Source organism: Ipomoea triloba, chromosome 12 (assembly GCF_003576645.1).
Source record: "Ipomoea triloba cultivar NCNSP0323 chromosome 12, ASM357664v1".
In the NCBI taxonomy this organism is placed as follows: Eukaryota; Viridiplantae; Streptophyta; class Magnoliopsida; order Solanales; family Convolvulaceae; genus Ipomoea; species Ipomoea triloba.
In genome coordinates, this window is record NC_044927.1 from 13449573 (window position 1) to 13460186 (window position 10614).

Below are 10614 nucleotides of genomic sequence, written 5' to 3' on the forward strand. Positions count from 1 at the left end.
GAACACTTTGTCTACATCTCCTCTCGGATCTTGTCCTTTCGGACTAAGAGCGGAGATGTGGGTGAGTTAGACTCATGAGTGGCCGCTATCGCGCACACACTCACTTCCTTTGGGTTTGCTACCTAATGTGGCCACAAAAGGCACAAAGCTTGAAGAACATCATCCACACAAGTTCATCATCCAACAAACAAGAAACTCACAATTCAAAGCAATAATATTAAACATCCACATAGATTAACCTTGGGGCCACCAATCCCCTATCTATCTACTCTATCATACTAAAGAAACAAGAGAAAGAAAGGAAATCTCAAAGAAACAAGTATTGAATTAGAAATTGGAGAGAATAGTTACCACCCTTAGAAAGGGGATCTTTACAACCTTGATCTTGAAATCCTTATCTTCAATCTTGCCCTTGGATTTAATCTAATCTATATGAGAAAGGAATTTTCCACCAAGAGGGGAGAAAACCCTCTTGATCTATTCTACTCTATTCTATGAATTTTCTGATCTATTCTCCTCTTCCTCTAGGTTTAGGGCAAAAGGGATTTATATAGGTGACAAAAAGGGAACCAATTTCCCGAAATGGCCCTTGGCCCGACAACGCCTACTTCCACGCGTGGTGGTGGGCGTGTGAGCTTACTGGAATTATTCCACGCCTAGCCACACGCGTGTGAGGCTGCGTGGGATAATACTGCATTGTGGCTTGTTTGTCTTTTGCTCTATTTTAACCTCAAATCCCTCTCCAACCTGTAAAATATCTCCAAACTCTTTCTAGGAATGTTGTTAGAAGATTTTGATCACATCTGAGCTAAAATGCATGCAATTGTTGTAATCGGATGTCAAAACGATGCACTTTTAATCTAATTAAGACCCCTTTTCAGTGCTATTCTTGGTGCTTATCACATACTTGGTTTATCCTCTTATCCCTTTTCTAATTTTAAGCCCCGTTTTGATCTTTAAAGTGTGGAAATATTTGTTTATATAGCTTTGTGTATGTGTTATGTTAGAGCTTACATGTTATATAGGATCGTTTGATGCATACCCTATATCCCAGAGCAAATTCCAAAGTGTGGAAAGGGATCTTTTATTTGTCTAATCTTTAGAATCCCTGTTCGTTCCTTTACCCTATATCGTATGGAAATATTGAGGACGATGTTTATTTTTAAAGTGTGGAAAGGACGCACTTTGTGCTTTATATGCGTATATGCTTAGATTAAGAAAGTTGAAGCTCTTGGGAATGATAAGCGGGTGCATTTGCAATTTGAAAAGAGAGTCACTATTTGTGTTATCTAGAGAGAATTTTGACTAGATGCCCAAAAATTTTTACTCTTGAAATATCTTTGAGGAAGTTACTTTTCGCACCCATGAGAGTGTTTAGAGCCAAATAAGTTTATATTCTTGCCTGCTTGCATGATGTTCACCTCTTATTTACGTAGGACCTTAGTCAAGGATCTCTCGAAGTGGGAGTGTGCACTTTTTAATTTGAGAAAGATAAAACTAGCGAGACCCGGAATTAGACTAATTTGGTAGGGCATGGGGCAAAAGGTGAGCCTGTTGGTAAGTTGGTAAGCTTAATGACAAAAAAAATCCCTTGATCACAAATAGAAAAAGGCATGAGGGGTTGACATGGAGAGAAGTCGAAAAGGCAAAAGGCCAATCACCAAGTTTAAAAATTGAGGGAAGCCAATTCGTTGGGTTGCGTTCAACCATAGTCTTCGGTAAGCAAAAAGCTTTATCTGGAGTCGGTTGTTCACATAAAAAGATCCCAATAATTGAGAAAATAAGAGATAAGGTGAGCCGCTTCGCTAGGATTCGGGTACCCATTGCACTGTCTTCGAAAAAGCATGGAGCTCCATGTAAAGTCGGGTGGCTCGATGACGTTATCCTAGGAAGTGAGAAGAAAAGAGGGACCGTGCTAAGCCAAAAGCGGTGAGTGGTCCATGTCCCTACCCTCATTTATATTTACGTTGGGCTTTGGCGTATAAGGATGGAAAAGTTGATTAGCTAGTGCACATCGTTCCCACTAGCGGGATCGGCTAGAGTCACTAATTAAATAGAAGGTGAACAAAAACTTCGGAAATGCATGCTTGCATATGGTGCGAGAGGTGTGATCCTTTATTTTTACTTGTTTATCTACGAAAGGTTTTTATTTCCCGAAAATATTTCTTGAGTTGATGACCTCTGACCAAAATCATTTGTAGATAACACAAATGATTTCTCTCGTTTCAACAGTCTTAGACACCCATCATTTTGACTTGCCAAAAGCTTTGTTTTACATAAGAAGATATCTCGGAGACTTATGAGCTTAGATAGTACATTATCTTGCTTGAGGGCAAGCAAGAACCAAATTGTGGAAAATTTGATAAGTCTCCGAGATACCCTTAAATCAAGTGCATAATAGGGTGTTTTGTCACGTTTATAGCATCCTTACATGATGAATTATGATCATAAATGCTTGAAAATCACTAACCAACACACAAAAGCTACTTTTAGCCTAAAGGAGGTGAAACAGGAGCCCCGGGAGCCAATATGAGCAAAAGTTGAGCTTAAAGAGCGAACCAGGCAAGATCGGAGCCCCGGAGGACCCAAGAGGATTGCCACACACGTGAGAGCATGCGTGGAAATAATCCAGTAGCCTCCCACGCACACTCACACGCGTGTGAGCTGGCGTGGAGACTGCATTGCGCGAAAATTGCTAGGGTTGTTTTTTCGGAGACTATTTAAACCCCTTTGATAGATTTTTAGAGGAGGTTCCCAGAAATTTAGTTTTCCCTTTCCTTAGTTATTCCTTTGGAGATTAGATTTTGTCTTGAATTTCATATCATGAGTGGCTAGTTTAATCTAGGGATTTGGATTGTGTGATTGCATGTTTCTAGTGTGATGATCTTATCTCTATTTTGGATCGAAATGCTTAGATTGTTGGATTATCTATTCTTGTCTATTGATTATTGTTTTGATGAGATCTTGTTTGGATTTGGCCAATCTAGATGAGTGATTGAGCTCTTGACTCTTTCATGTCTTTGATTAGAGTTAGGATTTGAAGCTTTGACACAATCATAGTTCCTATGGACTTCTTAAGAATAGTAGGATAGTGTGTAGCTTAAGTGTTTGATAAAATTCCTCTTAGAGCTTTGGATGCTTGAAGACACTCCTAAGTCAAAGAAGCATTAGTACACAAAGGTGGAAAAGGACTAAGACAACACACTCTTGAATAGCCAACATCCTTGCATTATCTATCCATTACCTTAGTCACACCACAATGCAATATACATGAACACTATCCAATCCCTACCCCTTTTACATATTTTCAAAACTCTTTTACTTTATTACTTTCTTGTACTCAAACCAAACCTTATGAACTCCTATCACTCACAATCCACCATTCAGCACACTCGAATCCCTTGCGTGACTCAATCAAGTAAACACCCGAACACTTGACACCCCTCCACGTCCCTCCTTCGAGACCGACACTCGGGGCGTCACTGACTTTCCGTTTTAACACAAATATCTTTTGACACCTCAATCCACTCACGCAATACCAACAATCCGTCACTAGGTTAATCCAAATTGAGAAAGTTAAACCCAACTTTTAAATTAAATGGGTTCAAATTTTAAGCAACCCCTAATGCTTAAAAAACTTTTTAAAAAAACCCAAACCAATTTAGTTTTTTTTTTGAAATGGACTAGGTCTGGCCGAAATGGGCCAGACCCGACCTAAACCGGATAAGAATCACATCCAAAGAACCTGATAAGCACTAAGAATAGCTTGTTTTAGGGGTCATTTACGGGCTAGAATTGTAGAGTTTATTACCCATTTCATAAGAATTTCATGCATTAAGACTCGAATGTGACCAAAAACCCCTTACATGAGCAAGGAAGAAGTTTTTAAGCAATTCTACAGCCAAAAGGAGGACTTAAGGCCAAAACTGAGCAGAAAATGAAGAAACCATGAAGCAGGAGCCTCCCACGCGGCCTCACACGCGTGTGGGTAGACGTAGAATCATTCCAGTAGCTTCCCACGCCCTCCACCACGCGTGGCAATAGCTGTCGAAGACTTAAGGCTCGGCGCGTCGAGCCCAAGACTCGACGCGTCGAGAATATGCCATAGCATTTTCACGTAAATTCCTTGAGGGCTCGATGCGACGAGCCAGGAGAGCCCTGTGACACCCTAAAAATCAGCTTCGGGAAAAATGTCTATTTTGCCCCTATTTTGTTCCCACTATATAAGGCTCATTATCCCAAGCCCTAGGCAGCACATATTAGGAGATATCATCATATATTAGGTTTTAGATTAGGTTTTCTTGGGATTTTTCTCCCCTCTTGGGGGAAAACACCTTTCCTTGTTAGATTAGATTCAACTCAAGAGCAAGAATGAAGATTGGAATTCCAAGAACAAGGTGTAAAAGAATCCATTCTTGTGGATGGTAACTTCTCTCTTTAATATCTCAAATCAATACTTGCTTTCTTGAGTTTTTCATTTCTTCTTCTTGTTTCTTTATTATGCTAGAGTAGATTAGAAAGGGGATTGGTGGCCCTGAAGCTAAACTATGTGGTTGGTTTGATATTAAATTGCTTTTAGATTGTGAGCTTGTGATTGTTGGATGATAAACTTGTGTGGAGGATGTTCATAATGCTTTGTGCCTAAGTGTGGCCACATTAGGTAGCAAATCCATAGGAAGTGAGTGTGTGCGCGATAGCGGCCACTCACGAGTCTAACTCACCCACATCTCCGCCCTTAGTTCGAAAGGACGAGGTCCGAGAGGAGTGGTAGACAAGGTGTTTGACAAAATGCCCCAACCGAATGAGGATGTGGGAGTCCAAGTGTAACGCCACTTGCTGATGTGCCATGAACTCCCTAGCCAAATCCTAGTCCCTTGCTTGCAAAACCAATAGATAGTAGACCACATAGGTTAGCCACGAGCCCCAATCTCCACCTTACTTTTCCTTTAATTACAACCAACACAACCTTTCAAACCTTCCTATAAATGACATCCAATCTTAGCAAATCTCGTAACTCTTTCTTTTCAACCTCCTAAAGGTCAACACTAATTCGTTCCAAATTGTCATCCTCGAGAGACACGACACTCGGGGGGTCTTGACTCTTCGTTTTACCACTTATCCACCTCACCACAAAATACTACACATCAAAATGGCGTCGTTGCCGGGGATGGCAAACGGTTCTTAAATTGTGTTGACGTTTTTGAAGTAGATTTGAAAGAGTTCTTGAATTGCTTTCTTTCTTTTTGTTTATTTTATTTTCTTAATTTTGGTTATTTGATTGAAAAAGTGAGCCTATTATCTTTGAATATCTTGTGCTCACTTGCAACTAGTTGTAGTTGCAAAAGATTTGTTGTTGGTCAAGCTTTGTGCAGGGAATTTTATTGAAAATCAATTAGAAGCTTGCCAATGAGAGGTCAAATGCATCCCCATGGTTGCCCACACCATGAGGGTAATCCTTTAAACCATGTTCCACCCCAACCATATACTTATTATCCCCATTCCACCCATACTTACATTCCACCAACATATCGCTATCCACCTCAAAACCCTTATCCATTTCCATATCACTACTTACTGCACCCAACTTCTTATCCATCTTATATACATAACCATCACCCACCGCCATACACACACCATATCCCACCGAATCAAAACAAATTTCCCCCACAATACTCCACTTATCAAAATGACTCGGTGAGCTCTAAAGAAATATTCCAAAACATAGAGAGTAAGCTCGCACAGATGATGAGAACAATTGACCCAAGCTATACTCCCGAGCCATTTTCGTTCCATAATTCCCACCCAAGCAACCATTACCCATCTCCATCACAAATTTTTAAAGGAAACAATCCTACACATTACCTTGAAACACCGCCTTCTAATCCATATTTTACCATACCCGATCCTTGTGATTATATCCCATCGGCTAAGGACGAAATCGAAATTCTTAAAGAGAAAATAGAAGTATTCACAAGAATGGCCAAGGAGGATACGGCTAACTTAAAAGCCGAAATTAGGAGCGAATTAAAGGATTATCTCGCTACTCTCTGGGAAGAAGGACTTCCATTGGAGGAGATTAAAACAAAAATGCTAGCCATGATGGAGGAGTTCATGAGGACAAGTTCATCACGGAAAGACTATCCACTTGTAGAGAATCTCCCAATCTCGAAAGCCAATCCAAGGGTTGAGGCACAAAACGCTGGAAAAGAAGTAGGTAGTGAAGGGATGGTAGATTGTTATGCTCCGGTGCTAGAAGAAGTTCCAATCTTTGAATTGGAAAATCCAAAAGAGGTCGAGATGGAGAGCGATGATGAGAACATCGAAGTAGTATGGGAAGATAAAGAGCCTAAACATGGTAACATTCCTAAACCTTCTTGCATTACTACCTTCGAAAATCTATGTTCTCTTGATAGATTTACTTTTGACACTCGAGTGGATGACTCCCTTTTACAATGCAACTATGATTTATATTCTTATGATACTGAATGTTTTTATTTCCGGGAGAATGATTCCATAGGCTTTGTTGACAATTTTATGAATGAGTGCGAAAGTCTTGATAAAAATACTCATGCTCCTTGTAAAGACGACTCCCTACGTATTGATATTTCTATTACTTGCGACTATGATTACTTTAATTTTTGGGAGGATGAATCTATAGTAAATCGTGATATATTGGTTGGAAATCATAGGGATTCTAGTTTGTTTGAAGATGAATATAATAGGTTTAAATTCTTGGAAAATGAATCTTATGATTTGGGACGAGATGAGTTGATAGGTGAGGCGGATATTGCTTTGTTATATTCTGAAAAAGAAAAGGGTGATTCTTTTAGACAATTAGAGTGGGAAAATGAGAATAGAGAGTGTGAGAAAGAGATGATGGATAAGGAGGGAATTTTCACGTTTGATTTGTACGAGGGAATTGAGGGGGGTGATATGACTTCCAGTGAAGGGATATGCTCTCAACCTTATGAAAAAATTGATAAGAACATCAGGGGTGGAAGAGAGCATGAGAAAATAGGGGAAGATCACACTACCTTTGAGAAATCAAGGGGAGTGTTTGAAGCCATGAACCTTCCAATTATACACCTTGTTCTTCCTTTATTTGCGTGGGAATTCAAGGATGTTCCCCATCTTGAGGCATACCTTGAAGCAAAAGTACATGGGATGCTTGGTAAGGTCCCAAAATCTGTGTGCTTCGAAGGATAGAGCACACAACGTCTGGCCAGGAGACGTTAAACCATGGCGCACTTGGGAGGCAATCCCAACGTTATCCTTTATTTTTAAGAAAATTTTATTTACAGTTATTATTTTGTTTCTTTTAGTTGTTTTAAGTTTATTTCAATGCAGCCGTTTAAGCTAACAAATGCAGGATAACCATTTCGGAGGCATAGATTTACTTTTAATTTGGCTAATACCAAAGAAAAGGAGATGATGAGCCGACAATCTTAGAGTAGATGGGCAGGAAGCTGAAGATAAGGTTGTAGAGATGCATCGTATGGTATATCATTCTAACTTTTCTTCCAATTTTTATAAGCAAAATTTGTCTTGGTTCACAAAGGATGAGTTGCATCATTTTGTTATAATGTGTATAATATTTTTAGAAAACTTATTTGAAGCCCAGAGCACACTTTTTAAGTGTGGAAAGATGCTTTAATGCACAATCTTTTAAGATCCTAATCCTTTTTCCTCCGTTCCTCATGGAAACATCGAGGACGATGTTCACTTTTAAGTGTGGAAAGGATTTATGCTTCTTGAAATAGTTGATTAATTGAGTGATAAGGTATAGAAACTAGAGGGCGTGTTATTGCCAATACTATCTAGGAAGGCTCCTAACCTTGTGCCAAATACAAATGTTTTAAATATGCTTTGGAAGTTACACTTTGCACCAATTTGCACAATTTGACCCAAAATTGAAAAATTTTCCTTTTGTGTGCTTGCATGTCTTCACCTTGTATTTTGTTTGGACCTCAGTCAAAGATCTCTCGAAGTGAGAGTGTGAACCCCCTGAGTTTTAGAATGATAAAAATTGCGAAACCCGGAAATTGAATTAATCTTAGCAGGACATGGGGCAAAAGGTGAGCCTAAGTGAGCTTAGAGTGAAAAATCCCTACTCCCTAGAAAAAGGCATGAGGGGTTGATATGGTGAAAAGAAAAAAAGGCAAAGGCCACTCCTAGAGATAAAAACAGAGGTGAGCCATCTAGTCTGGATACAAGGTAACCATTGCACCATCTTCGAAAAAGCATGGAGATCCGTGTGAAGTTGGTTACCTTGAAGAGATCCTGAAAGATGAGAAAAATAGAGAGGAGGTGAGCCGCTTCGCTAGGATTCAGGCACCCATTGCACTGTCTTCGAAAAAGCATGGAGCTCCATGTGAAGTTGGGTCGCCTGATGACGTTATCCTAGGAAGTGAGAAAATAGAGTGATCGCCCAAGCCATGGCGATGAGCGGTCCATGTCCTTGCCCTCACTTATATAACGTAAAGGGGTTTTGGCGTTTTGGTTGGAAATTGGCTAGGGGGTGCACATCGTTCCCACTTGTCGGATCGGCTAGAGGCACCTAGAAAATACAAGGTGAAACCATATTGTCATTTGCATGCTTGAAAGGTGTAAAACTTTTTGTGTTATATCCATCTCTTGAGACTTTAACTTCCTTAGCATATTTCTTACATTTGGTCGGCATGAGTTTAGCGGTCTTGGTAGATAGTGTAGGGAATTTCACCCACTCAACTCCGAACACCCACACATCGCTTGATCAATTAACAATGAGAAAATGAACTATCCTTGGTGCTTAGATGATTAGAATTTAGAAAAGTATGCTTGCTTGAGGACAAGCAAGGTTTAAGTGTGGAAACTTTGATAAGCACCAAGAATAGCTTGTTTTAGGGGTCATTTACGGGCTAGAATTGTAGAGTTTATTACCCATTTCATAAGAATATCATGCATTAAGACTCGAATGTGACCAAAAACCACTAACATGAGCGTGGAAGATGTTTTTAAGCAATTCTACAGCCAAAAGGAGGACTTAAGGCCAAAACTGAGCAGAAAATGAAGAAACCATGAAGTAGGAGCCTCCCACGCGGCCTCACACGCGTGTGGGTGGACGTGGAATCATTCCAGTAGCTTCCCACGCCCTCCACTACGCGTGGCAATAGCTGTCGAAGACTTAAGGCTCGACGCGTCGAGAATATGCCGTAGCATTTTCGCGTAAATTCCTTGAGGGCTCGACGCGACGAGCCAGGAGAGCCCTGTGACACCCTAAAAATCAGCTTCGGGAAAAATGTCTATTTTGCCCCTATTTTGTTCCCACTATATAAGGCTCATTATCCCAAGCCCTAGGCAGCACATATTAGGAGATATCATCATATATTAGGTTTTAGATTAGGTTTTCTTGGGGTTTTTCTCCCCTCTTGGGGGAAAACACCTTTCCTTGTTAGATTAGATTTAATTCAAGAGCAAGAATGAAGATTGGAATTCCAAGAACAAGGTGTAAAAGAATCCATTCTTTTGGATGGTAACTTCTCTCTTTAATATCTCAAATCAATACTTGCTTTCTTGAGTTTTTCATTTCTTCTTCTTGTTTCTTTATTATGCTAGAGTAGATTAGAAAGGGGATTGGTGGCCCCGAAGCTAAACTATGTGGTTGATTTGATATTAAATTGCTTTTAGATTGTGAGCTTGTGATTGTTGGATGATAAACTTGTGTGGAGGATGTTCATAATGCTTTGTGCCTAAGTGTGGCCACATTAGGTAGCAAATCCATAGGAAGTGAGTGTGTGCGCGATAGCGGCCACTCACGAGTCTAACTCACCCACATCTCCGCCCTTAGTTCGAAAGGATGAGGTCCAAGAGGAATGGTAGACAAGGTGTTTGACAAATGCCCCAACCGAATGAGGATGTGGGAGTCCAAGTGTGACGCCACTTGGCGATGTGCCATGAACTTCCTAGCCAAATCCTAGTCCCTTGCTTGCAAAACCAATAGCTAGTAGACCACATAGGTTAGCCACGAGCCCCAATCTCCACCTTACTTTTCCTTTAATTACAACCAACACAACCTTTCAAACCTTCCTATAAATGACATCTAATCTTAGCAAATCCCGTAACTCTTTCTTTTCAACGTCCAAAAGGCCAACACTAATTCGTTCCAATTTGTCATCCTCGAGAGACACGACACTCGGGGGGTCTTGACTCTTCGTTTTACCACTTATCCACCTCACCACAAAATACTACACATCAGAACCCTAACAGCCCGTTTGGTTCGCTAGAAAATATTTGAAGGAAATGGAATTCAAATTCCATGGAAAACAAATTACCAGAAAACAGATTCCACTGTTTGGTTGGTGAAAAAGAAATTACTAGGAATATGAATTTCATTGTTTGATTGGATTTGGAAGGGTAAAGAATTATGAATATAGACACCAATATGCCCTTAGTAATAATGGTTTGGCTATATATAATGTGTAATTAATAAATTTGATTGAGGAGGGTCCCTGGCCCCTTCTCTTCACCAAAAAAAAAAAATAAATTTGATTGAGGATAAAATAGTCCAAAGCTTATACTTTCTTCCCACCTTCCTTAGAAAACAAAATACCTAACTCTACTTAGGAATTTGTTTTC